The following is an 18,330-nucleotide window of genomic DNA, read 5'->3' as shown; positions in this document are numbered from 1 at the left end:
AAATTGGATCCGGGATGTCCATGCCGTTCAAAGAACGGGTGAAAAACGATTTAAAATGAGAGAGTTATGTCCGTCGGAAGATTGGGGGTTTAATCTGTGAATTCTGCAGCTTTTAACTTAGAAAATTTTTAGCAGAATGACCCTCCACGCGTAGGCGCACTTGGCGCGTACGCGTCGTTCTTCGGGAAGGCACCATCCACGCGTGCGCGTGGTGTGCGCATGCGCGTCGATGCGCTGCACCCATTGCCCAGCCATTTTCCCGAGAGTTGTGCCAGAGTTGTGCCAGTCTTGTGCCTGGGGCGCAAGTGTACCCACGCGTACGCGTGGCTGACGCGTACGCATCATTATCTATTTTTCAATCCGCACGTCCGCGTGAATGGCGCGTATGCGCCGATGAGTTTTGTGGCCATCCACGCGTGCGCGTGGAGTACGCGTACGCGTGGCCCTGTTTTCATCCCAAAGTTGATTTTTGAGTATTAAAAGCCAAATCTCATACTTCTAAGCCTCCGATCTCACCCCTTATGTATTAAATCATTATGATATGCCTAGCAATGAGAAAGGAGCTAGGGGATGTGGTAACTTGCGAGTGAAGCAAGGGAAAAAGTTATGATCAATGATGATCAACGATGATTATATGAGATATGGAGGATGACGGTGGGAGTACCGTGTATGTCATGAGCCGAAGGGCTATATTTATTGATAAATGGCTGGTTCTTGATTGGACCATGAGCCGGATGGCTGAGTTATTGCCGGGTCACGGCAAAGCCATTATTGATTATGGCTGAGAATAATTGCATATATGATTAATGAATGAATGTGTTAAATGGATAATAATGGAAGATGTTGAAATGTGATGTGTAACCCCGGGTAGTAGGCAGTGGCGTTGTCCACTTGCTCCGGGTGTGAGACGGAAAAGGATGTTTATGATAAATGAGTTTAATTATGGAGTTTTGAATGAATGTATTTGTGATACCTGGGTAGTAGTAAGGGTTGTGGTTCGTCCCACTTGCTCCAGGTTAATGTTTGAGATTTGATAACAATGAGGATTGACATTATGAATTGAGATTGAATGAATATATGTTTGAGATACCTGGGCAGTAGCAAGGGTTGTGGTCCGTCCCGCTTGCTCCGGGTTAATGCTTAAGATACCTGGGCAGTAGCAAGGGTTGTGGTTCGTCCCACTTGCTCCAGGTCAGAGATTGTGACGCCTGGGTAGTAGCGGCAGTAGTGGTGAATCCACTCGCTCCAGGTTGAGCTGTTAAACACCCGCCTGGGTAGTAGCCGCAGTAGTGGTTGTTCCACTAGCTCTGGGCTGAGCGGGTAGTAGCAAGGGGGTTGTAGCTCAAACCTACTTGCTCCGCAAGGGGTGTTTCTGTCCAATGGTTAGCTACCAGGACATGTCGGGTTGGCTATATAACCGACAGATGATATCATCAGCCATAGGGCAGGCATACATCATTTGCATATGTTTGAATTGTTTGGGTTTGCCTATTTGTTTTGGATTTCTATATCATACATGTTATGTTACCTGATTACGTGCTACTTGTTCTACTTGTACCTTATTTGTGTATTACTTGTCTGTATTGCTTGTGTTTGTACAACTGAGAGATCCCTCATGTTGGTGTCGGTGGATGTTGGTGGTTGTTCTTGATGAGATGAATTGATAATGCGATTGCATGATGATGATGATTTTTGAATGAGATAATTTGAGTCCCCTGGGTAGACGCAGTGATGTGATTTCACTAGCTCCAGGCGAGGGTATGATGTATTGATATAGAGTTGCTGAGACAGAACAACTGGTGATGGTTTTGCTTATGATTCTGAGTCTGATTCGTGTAAGAATCAGCGAGTTGGGAAACATGTGTAACATGAACTAGATTTAGTATCCCCTTACGACAGATGCCTATTTATGGATTAGTGAGAATCTAGGCTGGATACTTGGTGAAAAGGAGTTTAGGATGCTTAGTGAGTTTTTATTGCAGTGCATTGTATTTATTTGACACTTTTACCGTACTGGGAACCCATGGTCCCGGGGTTCTCATTCCGTATATATCTCTTGTTTTTCAGATACAGGTCCAGGTGCTCAGAAGTGAGCTGTGGTTCGTCTGAGAGCCGGCGAAGATCTTTATTTTCTCTACTTTGTGTTTTGCTTAGAATCTCTCCACCTTTGTTTTGAAGATATTATATTATGTGTTGAACTCTTTTGGAACTTGCCTATAGAGGCTCTTATGTTTCATTTGGGAGAGATTAGGATGTTCTGTTGTCAACTACTTTCATACTGTACCCTAGCCGGCCTAAACTTCGCGGGTCGCGACTAGTGGCTATTTACTTATGTTATATATATCTATCTGTTATCTATCTCTTAATCTCCTTTATGCCTTGTCCATATATCGCTTTCGGCTTCATGTTTTATCTTTTCGATTTGTCGAATCGTGAGTGATACGTCTTCGCGATTTTATTTCTACTCTTTTCAGGCTTCTCGATTAATACTCCTTTCAAAATTACCTATGTTTATATATTAAAAATCCACCTGAGAGTCGTACCACCGTAATATCATTGACTTATGACTCGAGCATAAGGATTTGAATATTAGGGTGTTACAAGAGTGCCCTACCACCTTTCCCACATCCACAACGCAACAAGAGAAAAAATCCTTCGTCCTCAACTTGTTTATCACAGCAAGAGAGGGAATCCTCCATCCTCAATTGCCTATCTGCGAGTGGGACAACACCATCGTCCTCACACCACACCATAACCAGGAACAAGTGGGATAAGACCAGCGACCTTGTCCGGAACCAATATCACATCACTACGCAAGCGAGATAACACCCAGATCTTGCCAAGCCACAATCGCATTTCAATAATAATCACAATCAATCATACTCATAATCATAATCAAACTTAATTTATGATCATAATCGAAACTATAAGTCTTTATACTCTTATTTATCACAATTCAAAATCATACTTAGCCTATTTACTTTCCATGCAATACACACACACACACACACATATATATATATATAGTTCACATCACGCCATGAATCGCCTTTATTTATCATTTAATCTAAAATTCACAGACGGGTTTACATACCATATAATACTTTCTCTCAAATCATTTTTCTTAAAAACCAACACCAATTTTTGCAATATTTTTTGGAACCTTCAAAGCTACTTCAAAACAATTTCAAACTTAAACCTCTTTCAGAAGACTTAAAAATCGTCCTATTTACAAATTATACTGAAATATATAAAAATTTCGACAGCATCTCTCCTAAAATTTGAACTTTACCACCCTTCAAGGGTTCCATCCAAACCATCTCTCAATCTTTTCCATTAGTTTCAAAACCAAGTCATTCCTCAATATAAACATACAAATCAGATTTCCAAGATAAAATCATTTCTCAATATAAACACATAATTCTGATTCCAAATCAAGCTTTCATTAACTACCACAACACCAGCTCAGTCAATCAATAATTCAATCAAGTAATCAGTGACTCCAACGAATCAAAAAACCAATATAACTATCAAGCGACTAGTTCAACAACAACCAACTAAACATTCTCAAATAAATATACATTACCAAACCAATTGTAATCCAGCATCCAAAACAAAGAAATCAACATAACTAAAATTACAGTAACCAATCATTTAGCTATACCTCAAGAAAACTAGTTCAACAAAGTCAACCAATAAATCAAAATACCATCCTTCTCAAACAGTCAATAAATCAATCAGGCAAATAATTACATTCATCCAAAACAACTCATTTCAATCAATAAAACTCACGTAATCATAAAAATATATTTTTCATATCAATATCGACTTATAACAATTCTTGGTAATAAAATAATTTTTTTAAGAAAAAAAGCCCCTACCTCAAATAGTCAAAACCCGTAAGCTACAAAATGCGTCAAGACCCTTATTCTTTCGGCCTACAACAGCAGTAGCTGCAACCACAGCTCCATACTACTTTACAGTAACAGCAGCAACTTTAATCGTGATATGCAATAACCGAAACTCAACCCTATGGCAATAACGTCACAAAAATCTTAGAAACATATAACAGAACAACTACTAAAAGGATTTTCGGAGCAAAACAACTTACTGCACACAAAAAATAACCAAGAATGAAGCAGCCGCAGCTCCAGTGACTGACTTTGGCATTGTTAGTGCAGCTCTCGGCGACTATGCACGGCGGCAACAACCACGACAACAGCTGGAAGGGCGTCAGCCATGGCAGTAGTAGCAGCAGAGCTTTATCGCATCTCTCTCTCTCTCTCTCTCTCTCTCTCTCTCTCTCTCACGCGCGTGAGCTGGCAACGTTGACGGCAACACGAGCTCTGGTGATGACTTCTGTCGACGGTAGCAACGGTGACTGGTGCGACGATGGCATCTCTCTTAAACTCTCTCCCTCCTTCTCTCTCCCTCAACGTCACACACACACACACACTCTCTCTCTCTCTCTCTCATCCTCTTCTGGTTTGATGGCGACGGTGACGGTGGCACCCAGCCTCGCCAGCACCGTCCTCTTCTTCTCCTCCGTTTTCTCTTCTTCTTCCCCCTCTGCTATTCACAAGTCCTAATCCTTTCCCTTAGGAAGAATTAGAGTTAGTTACTAACAAGCCAACCAATAATGAACCAATTAAAATTGAACTCTTGAGTATTTCAACTCAAGGTTCTTCTTTTAATCAACTCCCAATCAAGTTGGGAAACGACTCCATTATCATAAATGTAGACTTCACAAAATTAAAAGGGAAAATAAAAAGAGACATGATAAACAATAATCAAAGAGATCAATTAAAAAAATAGTCTTGTATTAATGAACTCTAGAAATAATTCAATTGTAACTCTGGACAAATTAAGGATATGAAAGAGTAAGTGAAAGGTAAGTAAACAAACTTGAATGACTAGTTCCGGAGGTAGACTCTTCTCAATAACGAAAGTGAAATCTTCAAATCCTAAACTATGAATGTAAAGAAAAACCTAGAGGAAGAGGTAGAATTCTCTCTCTAGATCCAAAAACTAAAACTGAAAATTATGCGGAATGTGAATTGTCTTTTGTCTCTGCATGATCCCTGGCTCTAATCTGCGTTTCTGGGCCGAAAGCTGGGTCAAAACGCCGCCCAGAACCCATGCCAGCGATTCCTGTAAATTCTGCAGATCGCGCACGTCATGCGACCACATCGTCCATGCGTTCGCGTCATTCAGTATTTTTTCGTGCCACGCATGCGCGTTGTCCATGCATTCGCGACACTCATGCAGCTTTTAATCCACGCGTTTGCGTCAGGCATGCGAGCGCGTCACTGCGTTTTCCTCCATTTTGCGCGGTCGCGTGAGCATGCACCCGCATCACTTCTCGCTGGTCATTTCCTCAATTTCTTGCTTTCTTTCCATTTTTGCAAGCTTCCTCTCCATTTTCTAAGTCATTCCTGCCCTATGAAGCCTGAAACACTTAACACACAGATCATGGCATCGAATGGTATAAAGGAGAATAAAATATACAATTAAAAGATCTTTAGGAAGCAAGTTTTCAATAATAGAACAATTTTGGGAAGGACTTGTAATAGCATGCTAATCATATGAATAAGTGGGTGAAAGACTTGATAAAACCACTCAATTAAACACAATATAACTCATAAAATAATGGTTTATCACTACTCTAAAACCCAACCAAGCATTTTGTCAAACACTTGGTGGGTACAAATGGAAAACATGGTAAATGTGCAAGAATAGTAAAATCTACCAACTACAAATTGTAAGAAAAATAAATCAACAACTCAAATCATCAATAAAAGAAACATCAACATTAAATTTCATTAAAAGAAAATCCAAATCCAACATGAGTTCATCATTACAAAAGAGACATAAAAGTAAAATTGACAAGAGAACTAAGAAAAATAGAGTAGTAGAAACAAGAAATTGTAAAGGAAACAAGATGAAATCAAGAAATCATGCCTAGATCTAAGATGGATTAACCTAACGTAATCTAATTCTAGAGAGAAGCTGCATTAATTTGATTGCTTGAATTGATACTGGTTCAAAATTCCACAAAATAATTCCATTGTTAGTATAGTCCAAACCGATAGTAAATCCTCGAATCAAATTAAATTTATGGTTTTGTCACAAGTACAAACCCCAATAAGAATTAACTGGAGTATTTGGACTCCGGGTCGTCTCACGAGAAATTGCAATGAAGTGGTCAATTATTGGCTATGAAGGGGGTAAAGGGTGGTTTTGATTGGTAAGAGGGCAAGAAAAATAGATGGCAAGAAAAGTGAATCAAGCAAGTAGCTAAAGAAAACAAGTAATAAAGGGAGACATTCATGGCAAAGGTTGAGAACATAGGCTTTCCATCCTAGTCATGCAATGATTAGTTCATCTTATTTAGTCAACTCCAACACATAGGGAGAACATCAAACAAGACTAATCAATCATATCACTATAATAACAAGAATCTATCTCATTTCGTCATCTCCAATATTAGAAGAAGGTATCACATTATCTTCCATGAGAGAAAGTCAAACAAGACTAGTTAACCTCAATCCAAATGTACTAATCAACTTACTAATAGAATTAGCAAAAGATTAGAATTAATGGAAATCATATTAACTAACAACTCTAGATCACCAACATTAGTTGGGTATTCATGACTCAAGATCACCTAATTACTCTTTCCAAGCTAAGAATGCTCAAAATCTACTCTAAAGCCCAACCAAGTATTTTGTCAAACACTTGGTGGGTACAAATGGAAAGCATGGTAAATGTGCAAGAATAGTAAAATCTACCAACTATAAATAGCAAGAAAAATAATCAACAACTCAAATCATCAATAAAAGAAACATCAACATTAAATTTCATTAAAAAGAAAATCCAAATCCAACATGAGTTCATCATCACAAAAGAGACATAAAAGTAAAATTGACAAGAGAACTAAGAAAACTAGAGTAGTAGAAACAAGAAATTGTAAAGAAAACAAGATGAAATCAAGAAATCATGCCTAGATCTAGGATGGATTAACCTAACCTAACCTAATTCTAGAGAGAAGAGGGAGCTTCTATCTCTAGAAACTAACCTACATGATGCTATACTACCAAACAATTGCTCCCCCCTTGTCCAAGCTTGATTTCTGTATGAAATAGCATTGGAAATGATTTGGGTTGGGCCCAAAGTGCTTCAGAAAATGCTGGGGGCGATTTCACTTAAGTGGGCCACGAGCAGCATCGGTGCGCACGCGTACATGGCGCGTGCGTGCCCCTATACGCGAAACAACATATGGCAAATTTTATATCATTTCGAATCCCCAGATATTAGATTTCTAACGCAACTGAAACCGCTCATTTAGACCTCTGTAGCTCAAGTTATGGTCGATTGAGTGCCAGGAGGTCAGACTTGACAGTTTTACGGTTCCTTCATTTCTTCATGAGTTCTCCCGCTTGCATGCTTTTCTCCTCATTTCTTCCATCCAATACTTGCCTTATGAACCTAAAATCACTCAACAAACATATCAAAGCATCGAATGGAATTAAAGTAAATTAAAATCACCAATTTTAGGGCTTAAAAAGTATTTTTTCACATTTAAGCACAAATCTAGGGAGAATTACAAAATCATGCTATTTCATTGAATAAATATGAGAAAAGGTGATAAAATTCCCCAAAATAAGCACAAGATAAATCACAAAATTGGAGTTTATCAGTTTTACAAGATATCTATCTCCATCCAATTAAAATCATCATTACCATAGCCTTATATAAGGGATGGAGAATCAAGCAATATGATTTTCATAATCCTTTTTTCAATGGCCACCTCCATGAGACTATATATATGTCTCAATCACAAGGTTTTGAACACTTTAATCCTCACTTTGGTTTGTAAATTAAATAAAGCCATCTATGGCCTTAAATAGGCTCTTTAAGCCTGGTTTTTAACTATTACTGCTTCTCTTAAAACTTTAGGATTTCACAACACTAAATCAGACCCAAGTTTATTCACTAGATTTACTTCTCAATCTGTCACATACATACTAATATATGTTGATGATATGTTAGTAACTAAAAGTGATGAAAATGAAAATCAACAATTATTGAATAAATTATTTCTGTTAAAAGACCTTGGTGATTTCAATTTTTTCCTAGATATTGAAGCTGTTAGACATTCTCATTATATTATTACTTTGAATTAGACTAAATACATACATGATCTTCTTCAAAGAGGTGGTATACATGAATATAAACCATTAAATACTCCTATGGTTTCCACTTCTAGACTTACTACTCCAATAGAGGATTTTCTTTTTTTTTCTAAGATCCTACTTTGTTTAGAAGCATTGTAGGTGGTTTACAATATGTCACCATTACCAGCCCAAACATTGCTTATTTCATGAACAAAATAATTCAATTTATGGCTAAACCAAGCAAGGGTCATTGGTGCGCAGCAAAGAAAATCTTGAGATATCTAGCTGGCACCTCTGATCAAGCATTACATTTTCACGAACCAACTGACTTAAGACTTACTACTTTTTCAGAATCGGTTTAAGCTTCGGACTTGGATAATAGAAGGTCTATATCTGGATAATGTGTTTAATTTGGCTCTGATCTGATTTCTTGAAAATGCACTAAATAAAGCACAGTGAGTCGCAGCTCGACAGAAGCAGAACTTTCAGCTCTTGCAGCAACCTTTTTAGAACTCATCTAGGTACAGAACTTGCTGCTCAAAATGAAACAGTCTTCCAGTGCCTCACCAACAATTTTTTCTGAAAATATGTCAGCTGTGTTGTTAGCGTATAATCCAATCCTTCATCAAAGAACCAAACGCTTTGAATTGAATCTTTTTTTTGTTAGAAAAAGAGTCATTCATAATCTGATTTCACTAACTCATGTTCTCTCCAGTGAGCAGGTAGCTGATATTATGACAAAATCAGTACCTACTATGCTCTTTCACAAGTTTAAAAACAAACTCAGATTGGATATCAAGCCAACATGAGTCTAGGGAGGAAGAGGTATAGAGGTACTGTTGTCTTTCATATAACTCTGTTATCAAAAGTTAATTTTAATTAATATGTAGTTAGCTTTTCTTTAATAGGCACTGTGCCAGTCACATATATAAGCAGCACTTACTCAATGTAAAATAATTATTCTCAATTAAATATAGGTTTAACTATTCTGCAGGCCCCTATAGTTTCACCGAATTTTCAATTAGGTCTCTATACTTTTTTTTCTTTTCAATTGGGTCCCTGTACGTTAATTTTTTTTCAATTAAGTCCCTGTTAACGTTAAACGTTAAAAAAATGTTAGTGAATTGTGAAATTACTTGTATACCCTTAGGGACCCAGTTGAAAAGAAAAAAAGTATAGGGACCTAATTGAAAATTCGGTGAAACTATAAATATTCAATGAAAGATATTCCTATAATCGCTATTTAATGATTTTACGACATGAAAGATATTCCTATAGTCCTTTTTATTTTGTCACTATCATTCTTTTTTGCTTATTTATATACAAATTGTACCAAAAATACCTTTTTTTACTTTCAAAATACCTTATCTTAAGAACATACAACAAAAAGAAGGGATAAAATGAAACAGAAATAGTAGTAATATATATATATATATATATATATATATATATATATATATATATATAAAATTCAATTTCCATCATTCAAGTATTTATTATGTTCATGTAAAATTTTATATTTGTATGGATTCGTGGAATATAATTTGTGTCTTTATTATATCATGGTACACCATAAAAACCACAAGACTATATAATTTGTGTTATTGAAATTTGAAATCTAAAAACAAAAACCATAAAAAACATAATTTCAGTGTAATACATATAAATTAAAAATTAGTTCTTGTGTTGTAGCCTCCCATTCTCTGAATCAGCATAGGAATTAACAATAACAAGGGATCAACAATAACATTGATAACTGTTGGTTTCTGAGCCGAGAAGGATTTTGAAAGAGCAATGTATGGTAACTGACACCAAACCAATGTCTAGATTGAAAAAAGAAAAGAAAAAGATTAATCATCACACAAATTGAACCATTATATAAAAAATGATCATTTTAGAGGTTATATCAAAAATTGACCATAGTGGAGTGGGGCATCGTTTTGATAATACCAATCAAAACCATTTGATACAAGAATCAAGAAAGGAAAGATTCCCTTAAACAAGAAATTATTAATTTCAAAGCATTAGATACAAAACAAATTTAAAAGCAAAATCCAAAGAAAATTTATTATGCTGTGTTTTTGTTTTTGCTTGTTTAGAATCACAAGCTACTTAATCAAAGTTTCTGTAGACCCATTTGAAAGTCGTTAGCTCAAGCAATGGTGCTTGATTTGAAGCTCAAATAGTTTAAAACATAGTTATTTTTCAGTGAGAAATTTAAACGATTTGCAAGAATCTTCTTTAAAGAGACAAAATTAAAAATTCTGAAGCCATGTTTAAAAGTACATTCTAAACTCTATTTCATAACTTCCTTCACCTCTATAAAATTTTGTCCTTCCTTTGGCAAGAAAATTGATAGTAAGCATAGCTCACTCTAATACTAAGGAAGCTCGCAGTGTTTATTCTTCAAAAATTCTTTATCATTACACCTATGTCTTACTTGATTATAAACCTACATGTTACTGTAGCTTAAAATTTATAAATGAAAAGAAAATCATGAGACAAGTTCTGAAGTGAAGAGTCATTTTTTTATTACAAGATTTGTAAGAGTATGGCTTTTATAATGTTGCCACCCAACTTAATTATCTTTTATATAATATATATATAGATCAATCCAATGCTAACTAATTGGTAATCCTCTTGTAAGGACTATTCTTTGCCAAAGAGATTAAGGGATGTGATTAATAGCCGGAGGCAGGGAACATAATAAACTAATAGCAGACGATTAAATCATTCCATGTGACTAACCTTCCCAGAATCACTAGGATTCTCAGCATATATTAGATGCGGAGGTGGGAGGAGATTCACATCCAAAGGCTCATAAACTCCATGTCCCAGTTTATCTATGTTTCCTTGCTGAAATCCTATAAAAGCACTCAAATAAAGTCAAATCACTTATTAGCATTCATTCATCATTCTACAACAAGATTTAATAACATATATACATACATGAGCACCATCAGAAAATAACATTAAAACAAAAAGGTGATTTTACGAGATGGATGAAGCATACTTTCTTCACGAGCAATTATAACAGAAAATGGATGGGGAACATTAAACGAAATTTGAAAGTAAATCCGACAATTAAACAAAATTAGAAAACATGAACAATTAAACAAATTAAACAAATTCAGCAAATAGGAACAAAAAGAGAATCAAACAGGAGGTATTAAATAGGAACAAAACAATTAAACAAATTCAACAAATGTTCATTTAAAAAAATTCAACAAACTCACATCCAAACAAGAAAAGAAACAGAAACAAAGAGAATCAAACATGAACAGAAATAGAAGTAGAAACAAAAGAATCAAACAAACTCACATCAAATTCAATGGGGATGGCGTAGCGACAGGATGCCAGCGAAAGAGACGGCGATGACAAACGCGAGTGAATAAGCGAAGGGAATGGTGATGATGAACGCGGGTGAAAGGGACGCAAAGGGAATGGCGATAGAGGAGCGGCGTGGCATTCTGCGAGTAGTGGAGCACACCAGGGTTACGATAAGTGACGGTGGACGACCAGCAACAAATGCCAAGCGGAGGAAACGCGACGACAGGGAAGCTCAGCGAAGAACTTAGGGCAAGGTATGAGTGTGGTAAAATGTGAAGGAGTATTTTGGAATTTTTAAAAAATTATAGTCTCTTTAATTTGGTTTTTAATTTTAACAATGGGAATATTCATTTTTAATAGAATATTCTGTTATTTTAAACGTTTTTGTCACGACAAGAATTAAATTGAAAATAAAATTATAGTATATGGACCCAATTAAAAGGAAAAAAAGTATAGGGACTTAATTAAAAATTTGGTGAAACTATAGGGACCATCAAAGTAATTAAACCTTAAATATAATCATAACTCAAGCTTACTCTTTTTCTCTTCTCTATTTTAAGTTTTTTCTATTTTCAACTCTCATGTATCATTCTCATACTTACTCCAACAATAATGTACTCCAACAATAATGTACATAGACCTAGGTATGTCTAAAATCAGCTCAATCATTTTGTGTGTATTAGATATATTACTTTTTATGAATCATTAGATTTTATTAAATAAAAGTCAAAAAATATTATGAAAGAGAAGTATTGATAGACTTTATAAACATAGAATATATTAGTATATACATATATAAATATATTTTAATATAAAAAAATTAAAAATAGCAAATATAATTAAAAATTTGGTGAAACTATAGGAACCATCAGAGTAATTAAACCTTAAATATAATCATAACTCAAGCTTACTCTTTTTCTCTTCTCTATTTTAAGTTTTTTCTATTTTCAACTCTCATGTATCATTCTCATACTTACTCCAACAATAATGTACTCCAACAATAATGTACATAGACCTAGGTATGTCTAAAATCAGCTCAATCATTTTGTGTGTATTAGATATATTACTTTTTATGAATCATTAGATTTTATTAAATAAAAGTCAAAAAATATTATGAAAGAGAAGTATTGATAGACTTTATAAACATAGAATATATTAGTATATACATATATAAATATATTTTAATATAAAAAAATTAAAAATAGCAAATATAATTAAAAATTTGGTGAAACTATAGGAACCATCAGAGTAATTAAACCTTAAATATAATCATAACTCAAGCTTACTCTTTTTCTCTTCTCTATTTTAAGTTTTTTCTATTTTCAACTCTCATGTATCATTCTCATACTTACTCCAACAATAATGTACTCCAACAATAATGTACATAGATCTAGGTATGTCTAAGATCAGTTCAATCATTTTGTATGTATTAGATGTATTATTTTTTATGAATCATTAGATTTTATTAAATAAAAGTCAAAAAATATTATGAAAGAGAAGTATTGATAGACTTTATAAACATAGAATATATTAGTATATACATATATAAATATATTTTAATATAAAAAAATTAAAAATAACAAATATAATCTTTTACTTTAAAATAAATATAAAATATATAAATACATAAAAAAATATTTTTTATTTATTAAGATTAATTATTATACAATACTATTTTTAATTACATAATATAAAAAATTAAATTATTTTATATTACTCAAAAATAATTAAATTATTTTATATTATTAAAAAATAATTAGATTATTCATTAAAAAATATTTATTAATAGTTAACTTTATTAACAATATATTATTATATAACATAATTTTTTGTTCAAATATTTGTAAACATACATTTTATTCAAAATAACATATATAATATTATTTTTAACAAAATTAATTATTATATATTATTTGAAAAAACGTGTAAAATTTTCATGTTTTATATTATATAAAAAATAATATAAAAAATATAAAAAATATTTTGACAAAATTAATTTCCGAAATACTAAACGTGTAATATTTTTATGTATTATATATCACAATAAACGTGTTATATCACAATAAAAATTAAAAAAAATTAATATTTTCATGTATTACATATAGTATTTTAAATAAATTTTATTTTTACAAATATTTTGATAAAAAATTATATTATATAATAATATATTTAACGAAGTAATTAATTACTAAATTTTAAATATAATAGTCTAATTATTTATCAAGTGATATAAAATAAATTTTAATTATTTTATATTTTTATGTTGTAATTTAAAATATTATTTTAATATAATTTTTTAATATTATAATTTTTTTTACATAATAATTAATTCTAATAAATAAAAAATACTTATACTTTTTGTAGTTATCTATTTTATATTTTTTAGAATAAAATTTTTTTATCTTTATATAATAAAATATATGATACTTTTATATATATATCACTTGGGTAATATATCTAATACATATATAAGGAGTGAGTGCAATAGCAATAGACACATACTAGTCTAGTATAGATAGTTAGTTATAAGTTTAGTGTATATAACCAATAGTTAGTTCAAAGTCATCGAATTAGAAGAGTGAGAAATAGAATTGTTAGTTTTCTCAATTTCACCCTCTCTTCCTCTGGTTTGTGAAATTTTTTTCCTTCAGAGCCTCAATTCAAGTATACCATTCTCTTTCAATGTCTTCTAACTATAAATTTAACAATATATATATATATATACTATCTATTAATATTGTATAAATTAAATAATTATAAGAATATAGTAATATTGAAATCAAATAACATATTAAATTTATTACATTAAAACTAAAAAATTATATATTTTACTCTTGGATTTAACAAAATATATTTTTAATAAATTATATAAAATAAAAAATATTTTGTGAAAAACATTTATACGTCAATTTCTTATATATATATATATATATATATATATATATATATATATATATATATAAATTTTGTCGAGTTAGAGAATAAAAAATTTAATTAAAAAAAATAAAAAAATATTTGAAAATAATAAAAAATAAAAAATAATCTTATTATAAATATATAATTGTAAATATTATATATATGAAACTATAAATATTAAATTTAAAAAATAATTTTAAATTATTATCTACTTAATATTACAACAAAGTAAATATGAATAAAAAAAATTAGAGGAGAGAGTCATGAGGTGGCATATATATTAGAAAGTCTAAAAAATAAAAAAAATATGTTAATTCTATATCAGTCACTATTACATACACACATATGATATATATACATAATTGATATATATTATTTATTCAGTTTTTTTAATAAAAAATAAAAAATAATATTTTCATGTATTATATATACTATTTTAAATAAACTATATTTAGACAAATATTTTGTAAAAAAATTATATTATATAATAATATTTTTAACAAAAATAGTTAGTTAAGTATTGAATATAATAATCTAATTATTTATCAAGTAATATAAAATAAAATTTAATTATTTTATATTTTTATGTTGTATTTTAAAATATTATTTTAATATAATTTTTTAATATTATAGAAAATTTTTACATAATAATAAATTTTAATAAATAAAAAATATTTATATGTTTTATATTTTTAATTGCATAAGTATTTGTTTGTTTAGGTCTTACTAATAAATAAATATATAATGTGAAAGGCATATGTTTAGAATTATATTATTTATTACGTTTTTCTAGAAAAATAAAAAAATAAAAAAGAATATTTTCATGTATTATATATAATATTTTAAATAAATTATATTTTAAAAATATTTTGATAAAAGTTATATTATATAATAATATCTTTAACAAAATAGTTAGTTATTAAATTTTGAATATAATAATCTAATTATTTGTCAAATAATATAAAATAAAATTTTAATTATTTTATATTTTTATGTTACAGTTTAAAATATCATTTTAATATAATTTTTTGATATTATAAAAATTTCTTGCATAATAATTAATCTTAATGAATAAAAAATACTGATATATTTTGTACTTATATATTTTATATTTAATTATTTAAAATAAAAGATTCTGTTACTATTTAAAATATTATGTATTAAAGTATTGTCATTTAAAGCATTTAATTATGTACTAGAATATTCTGTATTTATTAGAGTCCATCAATACTCTTCTTTTATATTAATCTTTGATTTCCATCTAATATAATCTAATGGTCTATATAAATGTGACATATATATCCAATAAACACATAATTATTGTGCTCATTTTAGACATACCCCCATAAATTCATCTCTAGTTTTGTTATTATAAATTTGTTTATTCTACTGTAAAAATTAATTATTTTGATAATCGATTAACCTTCACAAAAAATCTATAAAACACTTACAAATATAATGTTTTTAATTGTTAATAACTAATAATTTAATGAATGATTTCTAGTGTTTATGTGTGATCATTTTTGTACTGTTACAAAATAACGCAAATGGATGGGGATTGAAGATTGCATTATTGTGTGGTCCTGACTCTTGAGTTAGGTAAAAATATATCTAAACGTATCAGCAATTTGTCAGCAAAAAGATAGTTATTAAGAATTTAAGACACAGAAAGTGTGTTGCTCGTGAATGTGAATGTGAATCTGAATCAGACTGTGATCGTGTTCAATATAAAGGACGCGGTGACCACGGACACAGATATTTCTTTCTGGAACAAACTAATCTTCATTTGACCCTTTCCAATATTCCATTTTAATTTTCTCCTTTATATGTACGATAACTACTGAGTGATACTATATGAACACAAAGATAGTTCCATAAAAATATATATATTTAATATTTATGAAAAAAGTTTGTTTACCACTATAAAAAATTAGACTATTCGACGATCATAATTGTTTGATTATTTTACTGTAAAATTTTTAATTATTCTGTTGATAGATTATTTTAATAAAAAAATATGTAAAATATATATTAATATATAACTATACATAATAACCAATTTGGATTTTGGTGACTAAAAAATGTTTGGTGTTCGTTTATATGAAAATTTCTATTACCAATTACTAGCTAATTATTGCTAATATTTTCTTAACTTTCATGGATCCTTGCAGTATCTCTCGTTCTTCTTTTATTCTCTCTCACCTTGTATATCTTTTCTATAATCAAATTATCAAATGGAGGCGATCTTAGGTCTAATTAATTTTGTAGTAAGCACATTTAATTTGTGTCCAAACTTAATTAATTGCATGCAAGCCACTACTATTACTTTAAAGTGGACTACGAGACCCTCTTATTCATGATTGAACTTACACAAATAAACAAAATTTGGCTACACATGATGAGTTTAGTCATCACCATCTTTTACAGGATAAAACAAATATGTTGTACTTTTTATACTAGACAAACATTATGATCAACTTCTAACAAAACCTACAATATATGTATATTGTAAACAAAATAAGTAGGTCACCGAAAATAAAATTTCTGGGGTGGCCACCGTCCCCCGGCCTGCTTAAAATATATAGATACCCCTGCATATCACATCATCAATTCAATTTAATACAAAATTGGTTTTAATGTATTCTTATATATATAAAGAATTATATAGGTATTTCATATGTTTTCCACTACATATATTATTAAATATTTATATAAAAATTTATTTTCATATTTCATCAGATTTCGTTTAAGCACATTTAATATTATAATTATTATTGTCTTACAAAAAAATCTCGCAACCAACCAATCGCATCAACACGCAACGTGTTATAGTCAAATTCATTTAAAGAGTAGTAGATATCGGGATATTATTTGACTCACCAATCTTGGTGATATGAACAATTCTACTACAATGAAGATAGCCAAAAGTCCACTTGAACGCTAAGGCATGGAAATACTTTTTTACTCTTAAAAGAGTCTAGAGGAGTTAAACACAACTTATAATATAAGAAGTGTTTATTTTTTTAAGTCGTGTCAACAAAAAAAAAAATACATTAACTTATTTATAGTAGTAAGGGAGAAGGAGAGCCTTTGAGTGTTAGGCGATCTAGAACTAATTCATATGCATACTATAATAATATAACTAAGTTTTACTACTATTTCTAATGATTCTAATGACAAATAAATGCTGTTGCATCATTTTTTTGGGTTGAAAGAGGCTTGATCTTATTTTCTATTGATTTCGCATCTTCTTTATAGTAAGGTGACAGATCAATAACGTTAAAGGTAGCAGATACTCCATAGTCTCCTAAAAGTTCAATCTTGTAAGCATTATCGTTAATGCACTCTAAGACTCTGAATGGTCTATCCACCCGAGGAGATAATTTTTCACTAGATTGAGAAAATTATTACTTTCTCAGATAAATCCATACCAAATCTCCTACATTGAAAATACCTGGTCTCTTATGTTTGTTGGCTTGGGCCTCATACTAAGTAGTCTGACGCAGTATCTTCTGTTGTACCTTCTCGTGGAACTTCTTGATTTGTTCAGCACGTTCATTAGCATTTGCACTGTACTTTTGAGGAGTTGGTAATGGCGGAAGGTCTAAAGGACTCAAGGGTCGTTTGCCATATACCACTTCGAATGAACATCTCCCTCTTGTCTGACTAACAGAATTGTTGTAGGAGAACGCGACTTGTAGCAACACAAGATCCCACTGGCGAGGGTGTTTGCCCACAAAATTTCGTAAAAACTTTCCTAGACTTTTGTTGACCATCTGTTTGTGGATGACTAGCAGAATTAAATTTTAGGTGAATTCCCATTTTCTCTATAAAGTCCTCCATAAGTGACTCATTAACTTCACGTTTCGATCTTTTGTCTTATGACAAGGTACAAAAATGAGCCATT

At 31.1% G+C, this 18,330-nt stretch overlaps 1 long non-coding RNA gene across 1 annotated transcript; it reads right to left on the bottom strand.

The window, feature by feature from the left end:
- Window positions 1–6,832: 6,832 nt before the first annotated feature.
- Window positions 6,833–11,794, bottom strand: LOC112803721 (uncharacterized). Its single transcript, XR_003202691.2, has 3 exons — window positions 11,499–11,794; window positions 10,926–11,041; window positions 6,833–8,756 (listed from the first exon to the last, which is right to left on the bottom strand). It is a non-coding gene; the product is annotated as an uncharacterized lncRNA (long non-coding RNA).
- Between the last annotated feature and the right edge of the window lie 6,536 nt (window positions 11,795–18,330).

This window comes from Arachis hypogaea, chromosome 1, assembly GCF_003086295.3.
Source record: "Arachis hypogaea cultivar Tifrunner chromosome 1, arahy.Tifrunner.gnm2.J5K5, whole genome shotgun sequence".
Classification (NCBI taxonomy): domain Eukaryota; kingdom Viridiplantae; phylum Streptophyta; class Magnoliopsida; order Fabales; family Fabaceae; genus Arachis; species Arachis hypogaea.
Note: the sequence above shows the minus strand (reverse complement) of the source record. Positions and strands in the feature narration are given on the sequence as shown.